The 18,112-nt window shown below is 44.1% G+C and overlaps 1 long non-coding RNA gene across 3 annotated transcripts in view; it reads left to right on the forward strand.

The window, feature by feature from the left end:
- Positions 1-1,610: 1,610 nt before the first annotated feature.
- LOC143659826 (uncharacterized) overlaps positions 1,611-18,112 on the forward strand; it is a 28,268-nt gene continuing 11,766 nt past the window's right edge. The window contains exons 1-3 of one of the 3 annotated variants that reach the window (XR_013163771.1): positions 1,611-1,881; positions 2,448-2,491; positions 5,751-6,316. This is a non-coding gene — a long non-coding RNA (uncharacterized LOC143659826). Of the gene's footprint in view, positions 1,882-2,447; positions 2,492-4,434; positions 4,513-5,750; positions 6,317-18,112 lie in introns of those variants that run through there. The other 2 variants (XR_013163772.1, XR_013163773.1) reach the window with 2 other exon arrangements.

Here is an 18,112-nt window from a genome sequence, read left to right on the forward strand (position 1 = left end):
GTGAAAAAGGGTGTCCTGGCACTACTGCCTTTGAAAAGATGAATAGGTCCATATATTAAGGGATGAGGGGACTGGTAGGGAAGGTTGCTTGATCATTTCTATAAGTTGAAACTTACCCCTTAGCAAGCATCCATTTCCATTTCCAAAGCCTTATTGAAGTTTCTTTATTCTTTCCTGGTTCTAGGGCTGGGTTTTCTATCTGTTATAATGAAAATGTGGCCTAGAATATCTCTAGCTGAGCAATCTAGAGCCTGTGGGAACTGTCAAAACTGGGATTGGAACATAAATATGACATGACAGGCAACTTCATGCACTGCTATTAAACTTCACAGCTAGAAGCTTTAAAAACAAATTATCATGTAAAAGTATTCTTGTTATGTTAAACTGGAAATGAAAATGACTTATTTATTTGCTTAGATCAAATTGTTGGAAGCAAAGTTAGGCTGTATACTTCCCCCGCTGCCAAATGCTTTGATGCATTCTTTTAACCAAACAGCTTAAATATGAATATTAGTTAAGATGCATCAACCACAGTAGGATTGCCAGTCTCCAAAGGCTTGTATCCATTCAAATGGGTCAATGAATAGAGATTTAAAATTAGGAGTCAGAAGCTTTAATGCTTTTGGCATCCAACCAAAAGAATAATTTGCTCACAGATAGTATGGGTAAGTGATAGGTGATTGACTATGGGCCTCTTTCTGGGAACTCAGTACACCTTATGTGCCATACTCTTCAGGTGGTTATGAGGAACTGGGACTCACTGGGATGGCCACCAGATGTCATTCTTGAGTCACAGACGCACAGCCTGAGGGGCTGAGAATTGTTCCCTGCGATGGACGCTTAGGAAAATTTTACCTGGCCAAACAGCTCATTTTTTATTTTAAATATCTGCCAAGCTTAGGAGCCCAGGGCAAGCTTAATTGAAGTCAGGAGAGTACTTTAGTGCATGGAAGAAAATTAGGGCAGCGGATAAAGAAATGCAGTATTTGCTCTTTCCATATTCTGTAGATTCTCCTTGTCACTCAATCACCCCGTGCACACCTTGTTGGCTCCCTTTCCCACCCCAGAACGAGGCAGTAAATGCACTGAACTGGTTAGACTTGCAAAGTCACAGAATGTCAGAGCTGGAGGTGAAGCATCATGCCTCAAGCCAAGTGTGAGGGCCAAGAGGGGAATGAAATGCCCAAGGTTACAATTCTAGGCAGACAATGTCTTATGAAGTTGCTATGGAAGGGTATAGGACAGTACTTCTCAAAGTGGGGCCCATAGGCCAGCAGCAGCAGCCTCACCCAGGAAATGTTTGAAAAGCTAATTCTTGGGTATTACTCAGACAACCTCAGAATCAGAAAAAAGCAACTTCTGTTTTTAACAAGCCCTCCAGGGGTTTCTGAGTGGCTTTAGTTCCAAGTTCTTTATGCTACATGCATCTTTTGGGCTCTGAAGAATGAGGAGAACTCACAGCTTCTCTCAGGAGCTGAGCCTCACCTAGATATTTGCAGGGAAGAGTGACTCCCACCCAGACATGCACACGTTGGGCTGAGGCAGAAAGCCCTTTGTCCTTGGTGCCTCCCATTTTTCTGTTCCCCAGGCAACTGGCATGGTTTGTTTATGACGCTTCCTGGTGGCCCCATTTTAGCCTGGCACAGCTGGAGCCCTGGTCTCCCCTTTCCCCTTCTCCCACTCTCTTATCCTCATTAAACTGGCTTCCTTTGTCTCTCTTCTTTCTCTGTTACAAGAGCGGTAACTTAATGTTACCAAGCTTCTACTATGTGCCAGGAGCTTCTCCATATTCTCAGAATCCTGACAACAAACCTGGAGAAGAGAATTTGATCACCACATTATTTTCAGGCCAGGGCATGCTCATATGAGTGAGTGAGCCATGTGAGTGAGTGAGCATGTGCACAGAGCCATGAGACTGAGGGATACAAGTGAATGAGCGTGTGCACAGGGAAAGTTTTGAAGGCTGTTCCTTCAAAACCTTCCCTTCAAAAGGGAACCAAGTAAGAATTTCAGAGTGTCCTGCCTGGGTCTTTGGATGGAGACTTCTAGGGGGCAGTGGAAGTAAAAGCAAGATATCTCATGGTTCCCCACAAATTGCTCTCCCACGAGACAGCCTATTTTCTGTGCTTGGAAAATAGTTAGATCTTGAGTCAGGTCTCACATGGGGAGAAAGGTTCAGGGCAGCTTGTTCCTCTTTACCATGCACTCTTCTTAGATTTAACATCAGTTAGATTAATCAAATATTTCCTTAGTTAGGTGAGGTTAGAGTGGCTTCTTTGTAATTTCTGGAATCCTATTTCCCCTTGTTTGTATATAGGTCAAAGTACCTATTCATGTCATTTTGTTTCTGGAAAGGTGTGGTCCAAACCATGAATTTAGTGTGCACCAGGAAAATGCAACTTAACCTGCTTCTTACCTTTGCCATGCCTACTGTTTATTTTTTACAGCAAGCAACACAGAGTTGGCAGCTGAGGTTGCCATGAAACTAAAGGTAAGCATACACACTAATGACTTCCAGATCTTCTGTCATTAAACTTTTCCTCCCTAGCAAACACATCTTTAAGGTTTTAGAACATTTATGTGGTTTTATGCTTCATCTCATTTTTAAGGGCTTTCCTCCTTCCCTTCTGGCAAGAGTGGCCTATTTCTTTGCAAAACAAGGTTTAATTTTGCTCTTTTGTTTCTGAGTAAGAATTTCACTTCCCTTTATGTTTGGGCATTCACTCAGTCTAACTTGTTGGGGCAGTTTTGTTCTGCTGGGAGAACTGAGCGTTTACAAGAATACAGTTCTCTTTTCCTCGCCCTTATTAGTTATTCTTCAAATGTGGTCTTTGGATTCAGGCAGGCAAATCTGGACTCTGCTTCTTACTGGTTGTGTGTACTTGGGTGAGTAACTTGGCCTTTCTGAGCCCTACCCAAATTGAGCCCAGCTCAGGAATGCAGAGATTTGAAGAGATGGGCTACCTGGTGCTGGTGACACCCCAGAGTTTCTGCTGGGCTTTGTCATGGATGATGCTTGGAGGGTGGTCCCAGATCTAAGACTCAGAGGGCAGCTGCCCCAGGGTTCATCGGAAGCTGTGGTAACCAAGTGCAGGATCACTGCCCCTTCTGTGTGAGCCTCTACCTGGACCCAGCCATTCCCTTCCCCTCTAGTTCTCCAACATGAATCCCAGTAAGTCCTCACCTCACCTCTTTTCTCTCTCCATCTGCCTCTCTTCCCAGCAGTTCCTTGGATATGGGACCCTGATGGGCAGAGAAGGCAACTGGTTAGACTTGAGACAACTCAAGTGTTGGGAAATGCTCTGTAAGAAGTGCTCCCTCTTTTTGATGATCAACCTGAAGAAATATAGATAATCCTCTTTCATCCCAAGACCCTTCCAGGTGGAGAGCAATGCCAACTAGAAACACTGTGTTGGGTCTTGCTGTCTTTCTCACCAGCCTGTGCATGCTAGTGGAGTTAGGAACCCTAGTGTGCTCATCTTGTGAATGTAGTGGTAGGTGATTAGGAGATACTGGTTGGATGGCTGAGTAATGGAAAGGTCTGGGTTCTACACCTAGCATATGTGATCCCAAGCAAGTGGCTTAAATTTGCTGAGCCCATTTTTAAATTTGCAAAAGGTTGATATTCCTGAGTCTTAAGTTGGACTCTCCAGGTGTTGCTCTTGAGATGAGGATTAGTACAATGAGCACTTACTAAGGAGGTGCTCCTGATGGTGAGAAGTAAAGGAAGGGAGGAAGCAGAGGAAGGTAGTGATCACAGGACCAAAGGACCTATGGCCTGATCTCATGGGGAACTCTGGTTGTGAGTTATGCCTCCCAGTCCTACAGACCTGAGACCAGGGAGCTGGGCCTTTCATACTCCTGCACCAACAGTTGTTGCTTAAGGGCTGGGGGTGGGGTGGGTGGAATGTAAATTTTCAGACATGTCCAGCTCTCCACCTAATTGGGTAAAATGGTCTACAGTAGAGCTAGGGCAATCCTCCAAAAATAGAGCGGCAAACTGAAAATGGAACCACACCCAATTTGGAACACACAGAATAGGGTAGAAAGGGATCCCAGAAGTTGGATGGGGCACCAGTATTATCACTGAGGTATTATTGCACCCATCTCATCTATATTTCCCGAGAGTTAGTGATATCATGAGAAAATCCATATCAAAATGCTTTGGAAACTATGTTTCGTTCCAAAGTGAATGATGGGTTTTATATGCAATAAACTTTTTTTTTTTTTCCCTAAAAGAGTCTCATTCATCTAGAAAGACACCCAAAAAGAACGTTCATGCTAATGGTACATTCTGGTTCATAAAGAGTCACTGTTAGATAAAATTTCATGTCCTTGAGAACTGGCAGTCCAATACTAGTTTTCAAAGAATTGTAATTTTAGTTAAGACTATGACTACAGGCAAGACAATTTAATCTCTGTTTGCTGCTTCAGAAGGCATTTCCCATCTTGTTGGACCTTTGGGTCGTGATTGTTACTGCACAGAAGACATGCTGAACTGCAGTTAACAGTCGGGTGAAGAAGGGGAGAAAATGGCTTCTTCTCTCTATTTTGTCATGGGAGAGGGGCTGGCTGTTGCTATATTTACAAATGGCTAGACGTGGAAGCGCTGACAACTTGGGGGACTCAAACCTTTGATTTTCCTTTAATTTTTTGCCTAAGATGGGCTTAGACAGGGACTCTTACCTGACTTAATTGGATCATCTAGACCACAAAGACATGGACTTTGTGACCTGGTTAGATAGACTTTTGTGTGGCAGCTTCTCACAGTGTCCCAAATAAAAGCATTTGGGGTGGCTGTAGCCTGACACATACACACTGCTTCCTATATCACAGTGATTATACTTGAATTGCCATTTTTGTTGCCATTTTATATTATGTGGGGAATGAATCATTTCCCCTTTGACCAGGCTGGCCCAGGTGAGGGTTTTCCTTAATCTGCCCTCCCATGGGTTTGCCCATTGCTTACTCTGGCCATGGTTATTCAAAATACCCTCTCCCTGCCATTGCCACCCATAGTAAAATCATCTAATTGATGCATTTTGGCAGTTTGCCACATTTCCTGTATTGCAATAGACATGCATGGGATGCAAGAAAAAATATATAATTATTCCTAAACTGGAATAATTATGATGGAGAGTAGATAAGAGATATTATCTGGGGCCATTTAAGAAGGGGAGGCAGAGATGGGACAAGAAGACCCAACACTGGGCCCATTTTGTTTCATGAAACCCAGGGGACTACTATGTAAGATTCCTTGAGCTTTTGTAATTGCCCGCGTTTGTTTCTATTTCCTTTTTCTTTCTTTGTCCTGAGCAGCTGGCAGTAAAAGCAGTGCATCCATTCAATTATTTATGAATCATTTGTTACACACTTTCTGTGTGCCAGGAACTGTGTCAGGTCCCTGGTTATCTATAAACGTAAACCAGTCCTGTCCCTGTCCCCATCCCCAAGGTGCTCCGAGCTTGGGGTGAGGGGGTGGGGGAAGGATAGATGCATCACACTCAAGGACACCAGAGGGAAGAATCAAGTGCCCTTAGAATGCCGAGAGGTGTGCAGAATGGAAGAGAGTGAGAAATGAACCTGTTCTGCAGCATCCCAGGAGAGCATGGATACTGGCCTGGGGAAGGCAGAGCCAAGTGGAAGGAAGGGCAAGGTCCACCGACTCCTAAAGTTACCTGAAAAATGTTCCAAATACAGAAACCTGGACTGGCTGTTGCCTGCAAGCTAACCAATGCACTTTCTTGCAGAAGAGTACTGGTGGGATTGTGTGGCTTCAGGAGGTAGTGTAAATGGACATGAACGGGTATAACCTCAACTAGCTGAGAGCAAGAAAGGAGGGAAGCCAAGAAATGAACCCAAATTTCAACACAGGTACTGACACACATGGACCATTCATAAATGTCCTCTGTTACAATGTGCCTGAGGAGTGCCTTAATCTCTTCTAAATTACCTAACTTTCGAGGTAACTTGGATTATATTCACTATTCATCTCCCCATGCATTCAGAGGGAATGCACCTTTATAAAGTTCCATATACTCATGCCAGAGAGGGGTGCTCTCTGCATCCCTGAGTGGACAGGAGAACCTAATGGGACAGCAGGTGAGCAGGCAGGGGCAGGACCACACCTCTTCTGATACAACAGCTGGAAGATACCTTGGAAAACTATGCAGAACCCAGCGAGGAAAAGAGGATGCTTTTCAAATGAGGAGGAAATCTGGTTCCAAGTCAGCAGCATTTCCACCTCCACCAAGAGTGCTTCATGATAATAAAGTTCCTGATAAGCTGTGTACAAATCACATTTCTGTAAATCGTATCCCACTTCCCTCATGATTTACACTTTCGTTTAAGTGCTGATTTATCATCATTTCTTCCCTTGGCAACCATCCTTATGACTTGCCTCTTAGTTCTAGCCTCCCTGGCAGATAATTAATGAGCTCTTAATACAGCTTATAGGCTCCGGAGGGACGCACTATTTAAAGACGTCTTTCAGGGAATTATTTTGGTAAAGTGAAGAATCCCTTTGTCATCCAAAAATCACATACGTTTGGCAAATGTTGCCCTTTTGAACTTGTGGACTGTTCAAAGGCAGACCCAGAAGTTTGTTGAGTCAGGACACATTGGTCTGGAGGTTTAGCTGCTCAGCAGCCCCTGAAAGTACTCAGGCTGAGAAAGAGGGTCTTATTAAAACATTTTATTAATTAAGTGATATCTTTTCAGTTGCTCACTTCTTCAGCAAATACATAAGACGCTCATTATGTGCTGGGCCTCATGTAGGCACTGGGGATCTCATGGCAAGCCAGAAAGACAAGGTCACTGTCCTTATGGAACCGAGAGTGCTGGGGGAGACAGATAATGAGTACATAATTACACAAATAATTAGTTCACTACACATTTGATAAATGCTACCGAGGGACCAATGAGAGAGGCTAATGAGGCCTGCGCTAGTTTGGGGGAGTGCGAGTGCTGGTGAGGGTGGTAATGGTTAAGCTGAGCTCCAAGAAGGAGTTGAAATTAACCCAAGAAAGAGTGCCCCAGGTAGGGAACAGAATGTGCAAAGGCCCTGAGGGGAGGGAGAACTTGTCCTTTCCATATTGACTGTTCTTATGGGATAAGTGTTAGGAATTGTATCCTAAGGTCCATGAATGGGTTGCAGGCAGGGCAGTGACATTGTACAGATATACCTTTTAGAGGAACCATTTTGGCTGCATTGTAGGGAGTGGATTGGATGGGGTCAGGGGGAAGTAGGAGACCGGTTAGGAGCCCGTAGCTATCATCCAGGAGAGAACATGTGTTCAGATGTGGTTTTCATCCTGGAGAATCAGATAGGGGTGTCAGGATTTGGTACAGCCCATTTTACAGAAGAGAAAAAGGACACCCAGCCGTATAAGAACAGTTAGATGGCTGCTTCCTCCTGGGACCAGAAACACAGTCCTGATGGTGTGGTGTCCTCACCAGGGCTTGGGTCTCTATCCCAGGCAGTTCTGGCCTTGGCCAAGGTGGGGATGTGTTGGGGGCACAAATGCAGGCCCTGAGCCCTAACAGCTGCCCTCCTAAATTGTATAACTCTGAGAATCATCCAGAAGGTTTGTTAAGATGTTGGTTACTCTCCAGAGATTGATTCAGCTGTGGTCTGAGCCCTGCCAGGTGATCTTTATGATGGGGCAGGCTGGAATTTGCCCTGTAGGCTTCATGGGCAGCTCTCTGTGGGAGACTCCGAGAGCCCCAGGTGTTCTCAGGAGACTCTCTCCAACTCTTCACAACCCCTCCAGGTCTCAAGGAAACCTTAGAATTCTGCATGCCCTAGTCGGTGGTCCCACGTGGCAGGTAGGGCTAGTGTTTGAGCCTCTCTAGGCTGAGAATTCTGTTGGACTTGGTGGGTCTGATATGTGTGCTCGGCCTTCCAGCCCGGGCTAGAACCCACGGTGATGGTTTTATTGGGCTCAGGACACAGCTGAAATATGCATCGCCCAGCACTGAGGACAATCTGGTAAGTGAATACTTTCAAAGCTTTACAAGCCCAGAAGGGCTGCAACTGACTGTTCAGTATCTGGTGGAACCAGCCAACTCTGGGGGCAGCTCTTTTGATGGTTTCAGAGAAAAGTTCTTATATTTGAGTTCCTGAGAAGCTACGGGCCAGCACCGGGCCTGCTCTGGAGGCCTGTCTGAGTTTGCTCACCTGCTTCCTCCAGTCATTTCTGACCTCCACCCCTCCCCACTTCATCACTGCCCCGGGAGCTAAGGCTTTTGCCAGATCTGATATTATTGATTCACCCCAGAGCTGTGTAGGAAGGTTTTGGGGGCACTAGGAAGTTCCTGGATTTCAAATGAGTTGGTGTTTGTTCATGGGCTTGAGTTAGGCTCCAAGTCAGTGGCTGCCCTTAGGAAAAACTAATTTAAAAAAAAGTAAAAAAATGCCTTCTGGGTCTCACCTCAGGCTAATTGAACCAGAACCGTTGTCTGGGCTTGGCACATGTATAAATAGTTTTCAGAACTCTCCTGGGGATTGCAGCAGGCAGGTTGTCAGGGTCTGGGAGCTGGACATTTAGCTGACTTGTGGTACCAGGAGGGACTGAGGTCATCTAAGATGCCTGGGTGTTCGGGATGCAGAGGAGGCAGGTGTAGCTCTAAGACTCATGATGGGGAAAGAGACCTACATGGGGCATGGACTGGGATCTGAGGGTTTTGCCAAAAGGCCAAAACTGACAGTCACTCGCCCTGCTGCTGCACAGCCATCACCAGACCTGCCCCTTCAAGAGGCATCTAGGCCTGGATATCCTACAGGCTCCCTGTGTGCCAGGAATTTTGTTAAGGGAAGGCCTGGGCCTTCAGCTCCTCTTCTCTGATCCTTCCACCCTGTGCTTCTGATGCCTAATAGGTTGCATTAAGCAATCTGGGCTTAGGCCCATGGTGGGAAATCTAGAAGTGCACAAGAGTCCTGGGACTAAGAGTTCACAGCTAGTGGTGCTGGCATTTCTTGGCCACCCAAGCTGGAGAGGGCATTGGTAGCAGCTAAAGAGGACTATTGGCAAGACAGGTGGTCCACTGCTAAGTTGCTCTGGGAAGAAGTAAGGGACAGTAGCCTGCTGGTCCAAGAAATATCCTCTAGTGCAATTGAGCCCACAAATCTGGGAATAATGCAGATAGAAGAGGGACTTGGCTCATGTGGGGCTGCAGGGCAGACAATGACAGCATTGAGAGGCTGTGAGAGATGAGCTCCTCTTTGTTTTGGGGAGGGATGGGCTTTTAGATTGCACATTTAGTGGGAAGGGCAAGGATATTGACAGGTGGTTTTGGGGCCTGCTTTACCACAGGGACTGAGTGAGCTTTGGGCTTAGACCCAGGGTCATCTGGACAGAGGTTTAGAATTAGGTTGGAGACTGACTAATCTGGAATTCTTTCTTCCTCTACATCTGTTGTTTTTTTCTTTGGCCCCCAATTTTGGTTAGTTCAACAAAATATCTTTATCCATTAAACAGATATTTATCAAGTATCTGCCACTGAGTGGCAGGTGTGTCTTACATTTTTCTTGGTGCTAGAGAGTCGCCAATGAGCAACAGATGAGTCACAGACCCCTTAAGTTACCAAGATAAGTGCTGTCACCAAACAGAATGGCACAATGGATGGCACGTGCCTGGGGGCAGATGCCATTTTAGAATGCGTGGTTTGGGTAACCCCCTCTGAGAAGGTGGCATTGGAGAACTGAAGCTGGAAAGATCAGGGGGACCTGTCCCAGGTGGAGGGGACAGTTGCTTTGCAGATCCTGAGGCAGGAATGGGCTTGGTCAATATCTTAGTTTCCTGTAACAGAGTGCCACAAACTGGATGGCTTAAAATAACAGACATTTAATTTCTCATAATTCTGAGGCCAGAAGTCTGAAATCAGTGCATTGGCAGGGTTGCTTCCTTCTGGAGGCTCTCAAGGAAAATCCTTCCTTGCCTCTTCTCCAGCTTCTGGGGTCTGCCTGCATTTCTCGGTGTTCCTTGGTTTTAGCAGCCTCTTTTCAGTTTCTGCCTCCATTTTTCTCATCACCTTCGATCTCCATGTCTTCTCTTTATAACATCACTTGTCATTGGCTTTAGGACCTGCTCTAATCTGGGTTGTCTCACCTGGGGATCCTTCTGCAAAGATCCTATTTGCAAATAAGTCCACATTTGCAGGTTCTGGGTGGGCATATCTTTTGGGAAGGCACCATTCAACCCACTGCAGCTACTGGGTGGCAAATTGTACTTGAGTAAGCCTGGAGGTGAGGAGACTGATATACCAGCCTAAATAGGAGTGTGCAGTAGTAGGCAGCTCAAGCAGAAAGGAATTCCTGTTCTACTTCTTAGTAGCAGGTGACTTTAACAGGCTCCAGAACAGCTTTGAGTCTCCAAACTTCCTTAGAGAAATAGGAATAATAGTTCCTACCACATAGGTTACTATGAGGAGTAAATGAGATAATGCCTAAAGAGTCTTAGCATGATCACTGGCCCATTGAAATCACTCAAGAGTGTTATTTCCTTTTGATGTCATTCATAATATTAACAGGACAATAAGCCTACTCAATTTACCTCATGTCTAGGGGCCTGGTCATTATGTTTTATGTGAACTGGAGGACCAGTTGGTTCAGATTTGGGGCACTTTGGATCTGTCCTGCTGCAGCATGGTCAGTAGTAGGGTAGGAGATGGGGCAGAAATGGGGCAAGAGAGGGCAGGGTGGTTGTGGTGCTTTGAAGGAGGCCACAATGGGGTGGTGAGGCTGGTAAGCAGAGCCTATAGAGTGATATGGGCAGAGCCTTGGTAGACTCAGGTGGTCCAGAAGGTGACTGTTACCCAGGGACCAGAACACAGGGTAAGTGGAAGGCCACCAGCTGGACTCAGTGGCACAGTTAGCTGTGAGGGTGGTGGATATTTATGGTTTTGTCCTAACTCATGGGCAACCCAACCTGTATGAGCCAGGTTTGGGATCAAGCCTGGAGAGGCTCCTTGACAACTACCAGGACTAGAGAAAGGCTCCTTGACAACTACTGGGGCAGGCAGGCATTGACAATAGCAACCTCAGAATCATCCCTCTTTGTTAATTCTGAGGCCAGGTTAATGTTGGTGGGGTTTCTTGATGCCTGAGGATGGAAAGTCCAAGCTTGATCAATGTCCTGCCTTAGCAGGATTCAAATAAGGAATATAAGGGGGACAGAGTTGAAAGATAGCCTTGTGTTTGTGTATGGAGCTTTCTGAAAAGTCTAGATATCAAAAGGGCATATAAACAGTAGAAAAAAATGGCAAAAGTTTAAAAAAAATCTTGTGCCCTGACTTAACAGAATGACTCTGAGCTTAAAGAATCATGCTGGTGGCTGGCTTTTGGGCACCTGCTACACATTGGAACTCTGCTAAGCACTTGGCTGACATTTTCTCATTTAATATTTGAACAACTCTCTGAAGTAAAGATGACTTTCCCCCCTATTTTTGGAAATGGAAAGGGAAGTTCTGAAAAGTTAAGAAACTCACCCAAGGTCATGCAGTTTCTACATGGCAGATCTGGGACCCAAACCCAGATTAGCTTGACTCCAGAGCCTGTGCTCTGAACTTAACTATCTTGTTCCATCTAAAACCTGAAACAGTGGAGCTTGAGAAACATACTAAAGACAAATAAAAAGAGCTTTTACTTCCAGTTGGGAAAACAAATGGATGAACAAGGAAAAGACTGCTTGGGGGAGATTTTAACAGATGAGAGAGAAAGCAGAACTACTCAATTGCTGTTTGAATTCTGACTTGTATAGTGCAGAGAACGATCTTGCTATGGGAAAAAGGAGAATAAAAGGAAGGGAATCGGCGCTCAGGGTAGGTGTGAAAGCAGGAAGCCAGCCTGGTTAATTGAAACAAGTTCAGGTCTCCAGGTGTAGATAAAATCCATTGTGTATGTCTTTTGAAACTTTTTAGCATAAAATCTGTGGTACTGGTTTCCACACACAATGCAGAGAAGCTACTTTTGAATCTTCCTCTTTCTCTTTTGTCTGGTGTCTGCTCCTCCTCAAAATAATTATGATACTCAAGCAGACAGATATTTTCCCCTCTCCACACATCTATTCCTTGACAACCCTTTAGCACCAGAAACATGTATCAAAAGTGAAGGATATAATGGTTAAATTCATGGGTCAACTTGGCTAGGTGATGTCATCCAGTTGTGTGGTCAAGCAAGCATCATCATTACTATGGGGATATTTTATGGACTTAAATCATTAGTTGATTGATTTCCTCTATACTGCATACATCCAAAATGAGCAAAGGAGATGGCCTTCAGCAATGAGAGAAGTATCATCCAATCACTTGAAGGCCTTAAAGGGAGAACTGATAATTTCAGTAGTGAGAAGGAAGAATTTATGTCTCTACTTCAGCCAGCCAGCTTCTGCTGGGGAATTCATCAAAACCTTCAATGGAGTTCCCAACTTGTGGCCTGTTCTGTAGAATTCAGACTTGCTAATCTCCATGGTCATGTGAACTGGTTCCTGTAAGAAATCTCATAATATTTTCACACACACATACATCCTGTTGGTTCCGTCTGCCCGGAGAACCCTAATTAATACAAAGGTAATATAATGCATATGTGGCAAATTTCTTAACAAGCTTGGTGCTGAAATATCCATTACCCCCTTCCCTTATTCCTTCTTATATTTGAGCACTCACTGATAAAATAAAAATGCTATGTAACAAAGATAAAGCTGCATGGAACAAACAACCACAAATAAGCATTCATTGCTCATGTGTCTGGAGCCAGGTGGAGGCAAGCCAAGTGGCTCTGCTGACCCTAACTGGGCTAGCTCACATGTCTGGGGGCAACTGGGGATTGATGAGTGTAGTCTGGCTTATGCAGGGACAACTGATGCAATATGATTTTTCTTCATTGGTCTCTCATCCTAGCACACTAGCCCAGGCATGTTCTCATGGTGTTGGCAGAGGTGCAAGAGCATAGCAGAAACAATAAGACTTTGAGGCCTAGACTTGGAACTAACACACAGAACTTCTGAATTTTATTGGCCAAAGCAAGTTGTGGTTATGCCCAGACTCAAGAGGTGGGGAGATAGTCTCCTCTTTCATAAGAGAAACTAGGAATTGAAAAGTCCTAGGGCAAAGGGACCATGAACAAATAACCTGATATGTACCAAAACTTGCTTTGGGACTCTCTGGGGGCAGCAGACAGTTATGGTTCTGCATTTGAGGATTTTCTTGTTTACTGAGGCCAGTACCATTGATGCTGGGACATTCTCTGGGCTAGGCTATGGTGCAATGTGTAGATTTCAGGTATATTCTTGAGTCAGGCTGCACACATCCTTTCCACTGTGCTGCTTATTTATCCCAATGGTTGATTTCAACAGACAGTTCTCTAAAGTGGAGAGGAAAAACTCTCTGAGATTTGTACTAGTAAACACCCTAATTCATCAACTGCTAGCCATTGTTTCATTGTTTTCCTTACAAATGCCAGAGAATAGAGATATTCCTTGGTGTGTGTGAGTGGGGCGAGAGAGGGGAGGATGTGATGGGAAGAGGCTAGGAAGATGAAGCCTAAGTCCTTAATTCTGATTTCCTGCTTCCCCCAAAGACAGTCCTGGTGAATCACACCACCAATTCACCCCTATTATATTTGCTTGATTGAAATACAATTATTTGCATCTTTATTCAAACTCCACAAGTATAGCAACTTTGTCTACTTTCATCTCTCTGAAGTACAAATGCCTTAGACAGAGCCACATGACTGACATCTTTCAAATTTTTATCTGTTGAATAGGAAAAGGAGGGGTGGCTGAAGATGAGTTTTGGAGATTTCAAAAGAAAAAGAAGGTTATTTTAGAAGCTACCAGGCAGTGAATTTGACGTTAGTGAATGGTTCAGTTTCAGATTGAATTATTAAATGGATGGCTTGTGAGTGATTGGAAAAGGAAGCTGGGATTGCTGGGAGCCAGAATGGGTTCACCAAGAGCTGGTCATGTCCTACCAGCTGTCATTCCTTTTGTGATAGCACTTTTGGTGTATTGCAACAGCCTGGAGGCATATGATGTACATGAGACCTAGCAAGGTATCTGGAGAAATATTTCATTAAACTACAGTCAATGAGGGGAAACATGGTTTGGATGAGTTAAAAGGTTGATTTATAACTGAATGTATAACTACTTATGAAGATTGTCTACTAATGTCACTTTTGTGTGTGTGTTTGTGTGGCGAGGGTTGGGTGGGGTTCTTGGGGGGGGGGGTGCTGTTTCTCCACCTGCCTCTTGTGGGAGCTCTTCTATTTACTGTGTGTCTATCAATGGCTTGGCTAAAGTTTTAGTAGGCAAACCTGCTAAATTTTCAAATGATTTAAAGCTGGAAGGAAGGAGCTTCTATGCTGAATGATGGAGTTGGGATTCCACATCATGTTGACAGACTGAAGTGATAGGCTGAAACTAAAAGATGAATTTGAATAGGAATAAATTTATAGCCTAGACTGGACATTGAAGAGTAATTTGCAGAGCTATGGAATAACAGAGCCCAGCTTAATAGCACACAGTCAATTATAGCCAATTTTATGATGTGATGGATCAAAAGCTATATGCCTAAGCCATATTAATGGAAGCATAGTGTTAAGATCAAGGTAGATTATAGTCCCCCGTCTCCTGAATTTATCAAACCACAGCCATTCAATAAAATATTTATTGAGTACCTCTGTGTATAAATATCTTAGCCAGGCACTTTACTCGTTAAACAAATTGGTGTGAGTTCCAAGGTTTTCCTACTTCCCAGTACTAGTCTAAATGTATCCAAAAGCCTCTAGCTTAGAGCTGAACCTTCAGCAAGTGTTGTATAAATGCCCAAATTCACATTACGGTCTAAGACTTTACTTACAGCCTGCAGGGTCAACTTGCCTTTTACCCTATCCCCATTTCTAACCCCTAAATCTCTTACTCCAAGTCAATGGAACTGTTTTATTTTGATTTTCTTCTTGTGTTAGTCAGGATCCTTCTAGTGGCTCCTTTGATAGCATCAGGGCTCTGTGTCTCACTGTCTGTCCCTGTTTATCCTTTTATATCTCCCTTCTTTTTTGGAGGTTGGAATCATTCTCTCCCACTGCAGAGAGCATCTTCTATGTTCCTATGGTAAATGGCCATGAGCAGCTCAAGATGCTATTATCCTCCAGGCTTGTAGTCTTAGAGGAAGAGTGAGACTGCTTCTTGGTGTCCATAGATCAGGGGGGACTCGGATTGGCTTGATGTAGGTCATGGGACCATTTTGAGCTGGTTGCTTGTGGGTATTGGAGTTCACTCCTATGGTGGCATTAGTGTGTGTTTGCGCATGTGTGTGTGTGCGTGCAGGGGAGGGGTGAATAGCTACTTTGGCCCCATGTGAACTATATGGAATGAAACCACAGGAAGGAGCAGGGGTTCTAATAGGAAAATGGGAAAAGTATGCTAGTGTGACAAATAAAGATATTTATAAACCTCTCTTTTCCTTAAGAAATAGCTAGCGTTTAAGTAGGAGGGAGAAGAAAGATGATTGAGGAGTTCCTAATCCCCAATGCATTAACTGGATCCTGAGTTAAGGGAGAAAGTGATATGATGCATTTTGGTCAAGCATGATTGTAAGACTAAAGCAGGAGACAGCTTTGTTTTTTCCCCATTTGACTTTGGGGCTGCTGTTCTTACACCTCTCTCCTTTTTTTTTTTTTGGTTGCTTGGATGTGTGAAGGAATGTCCTGGGGTCAGGGGGTGAGGGGGGTGGAGCCTGAAGTCCTCAGGTAAAAAGACTTGATGAAGAATACAATAATTTTCAAAGAAATCCTGTATTTGTTCTGCAGATGGTCAGGCAGAGGTAGGAAAAGACACACTCATTTGCAGCTCAGCCCTGATTCTGGGTCTCTGCCTGCCATGGCTGATCATTTTGAAGGCTTCTGCAGAGCTGGGAAATGGGGCCCTCCAGCCTCACTTCTCCTTGGCTGCTTGGAGGAGCCTGGAGGACCTATCGTGGTGGTTTCGTACTCCCTGTGAAAGGAGGGAAAGGATGAATTTCTGGCTCTGGGGAGTCTGATTTCAGACTAATTTGCACATGTGGATCCCTGAGGCCTTTCCAAACCAACACATCTGCTGCCTCTTGATTACCTGTGCTGATGGGGGACACAGGCGTGGGCACCCGACAAAGTCGTTAATTCTGGGGTCACCTGCTTGGCTGTGGAATTTGCTCCAGCTCTCAGGAGCTGTTTTGCCCCAAATCTTCAATCCTAATGATGTTTGCTCTGACTGATATTAAAATGGGTGAGTTCTCCGAATGCCATCAGCCCAGCTGGTCTTCGGTAGGAAGTAATTTTGTCAGAAAATTGGCCTTCAATGAAAAGGTCGCTGCAGATTATAGACAAAATAAGTGAGCCATGGGAGGTTTACAGTGATTATTTCTACTCTATTCTAGGTCCACAGGTGCCATCTTTTAATTTAATTCTTCCTACCTACCTTGGAAATCTGTAAATCATTTGCCTTTCTATTTCTCAATGAAATGTTAGGAGTGGAAATAAGAACTGCAATCTATTATGAATCCTAAAACTCACTGTAGCCTTTTACCCCCAACCCTGGGAAGAAAGGTATAGGGTCAGATGTTTTTAAAGCATTGTATCTTAATATATATAAAATATATAATATTCATAATTTTATATAAATACATGTAACATATATGCAGTTGATATGCTTATATACACATTTAAAATGATCTTTCATATATTCTATATATTTTTATGTATTCCATTTATTTTATCTCTGTGCAACTCAGTGAAATAGTTATTATTCTTCTTCTCATTTTTATGGATGAAGAAACAGAAGAAATTAGGTAACTTCCCTATGGTCACCGAATTAGGGTTCTCAGATACAAACAATAAAAAACAACTCCAATTAACTTAACCAAAAAACCAATTTCTCAAAAAGGTGTTGGGCAGTTCACAGGCTCTTCAAGAAGGCAGGGGAGATAGGTCTAGAGACTGGCACCTATCCAGGAAGATGTGGCTGAGGGTGCCACTCCCGCTGCCCAGCTCACAGGACACCAGAGACAGCCTGTGTCCCAGAAGCTTCGGGAAGACTTGAGGCAGTAGCTGCTGTCCTTTACAGAATGGCTGCTGCAGTCTCTGCAGCTTTGGCTCAGCTTCCATTCCCAAGTTTGGGCAGGTGAGTCTGATAGGGGGAACCTCAGTGTGTGACTGCACCCTTGCTGCAAGGGAGGCTGGGCTAGGGCTTTCACCCCCTGATGTATCAGGACATCCCCCAATTAGGATGGCTAATTAGGATGGCTGATGAGAATGACAAATATCCTGTGTATCACACAACCAGACCCCCGAATCTGCTTAACTTTATTTTAGCTTCTTGGAGGAAACTGGCAGCCGTTGGGCATCTGTCTGAGCATAATTTCTGGCTTCAGAAGCACACGCAACTTTTGCTTTGAAAGGAAAATACATTTATAAGTGAAAAAAAATGGGTCTTAAACACTCATCTTGAAACTTGGGGGAAGGTCAGTGCTATAATGCAGTGAATTGTTAGAGGCTCACTGATTAAATCAACAAAACTTATGCAAAAGGATTTTGATGGGGAGAACTATGAGAGCTTTGGGTTTGGGATAAATTGGAACATCTTAGGGCTTCTTTTATGAAAACAGATCCACAAAGTAGCAGCTTGAGTTTTTTATTTTTTCAACTACTCAAGTTAATGCATGAATATGCTTTTTAAAAGATTAAACATTACAAATAGGGCTTAAGTTGCCTACTTCATTACTAGCAATCCCTAGAGAAGTTTCTCCATCAAAGAAGCCACTGCTCTAAAGATTTTAGTGCAATTACTTCTGGACATTTCTTCTGTGTCTTTTCACCCCTACATTGGCACCATAATAAATGTGCAGTGTTTACTGCATGGGTTTCACTCAGCACCATGTTTTGGAGACTTTTCTAAGGGCATTCAGTTGTATGTTGCTATTTATGTGCTGCCTAGTATTTTATAGTTTGTGTACATCAGCTCTCTCTCTCACACAATGCTCATGGATATCAGCTTGTTTGCATATTTTTGCTGTTACAGACAGTTTTCTAGTGAACATCCCTGAATGTGTCTCTTTGTGTATACATGGGTGGTGTTTCTTC

The sequence above is a fragment of the Tamandua tetradactyla genome, chromosome 16, assembly GCF_023851605.1.
Source record: "Tamandua tetradactyla isolate mTamTet1 chromosome 16, mTamTet1.pri, whole genome shotgun sequence".
NCBI lineage: Eukaryota > Metazoa > Chordata > Mammalia > Pilosa > Myrmecophagidae > Tamandua > Tamandua tetradactyla.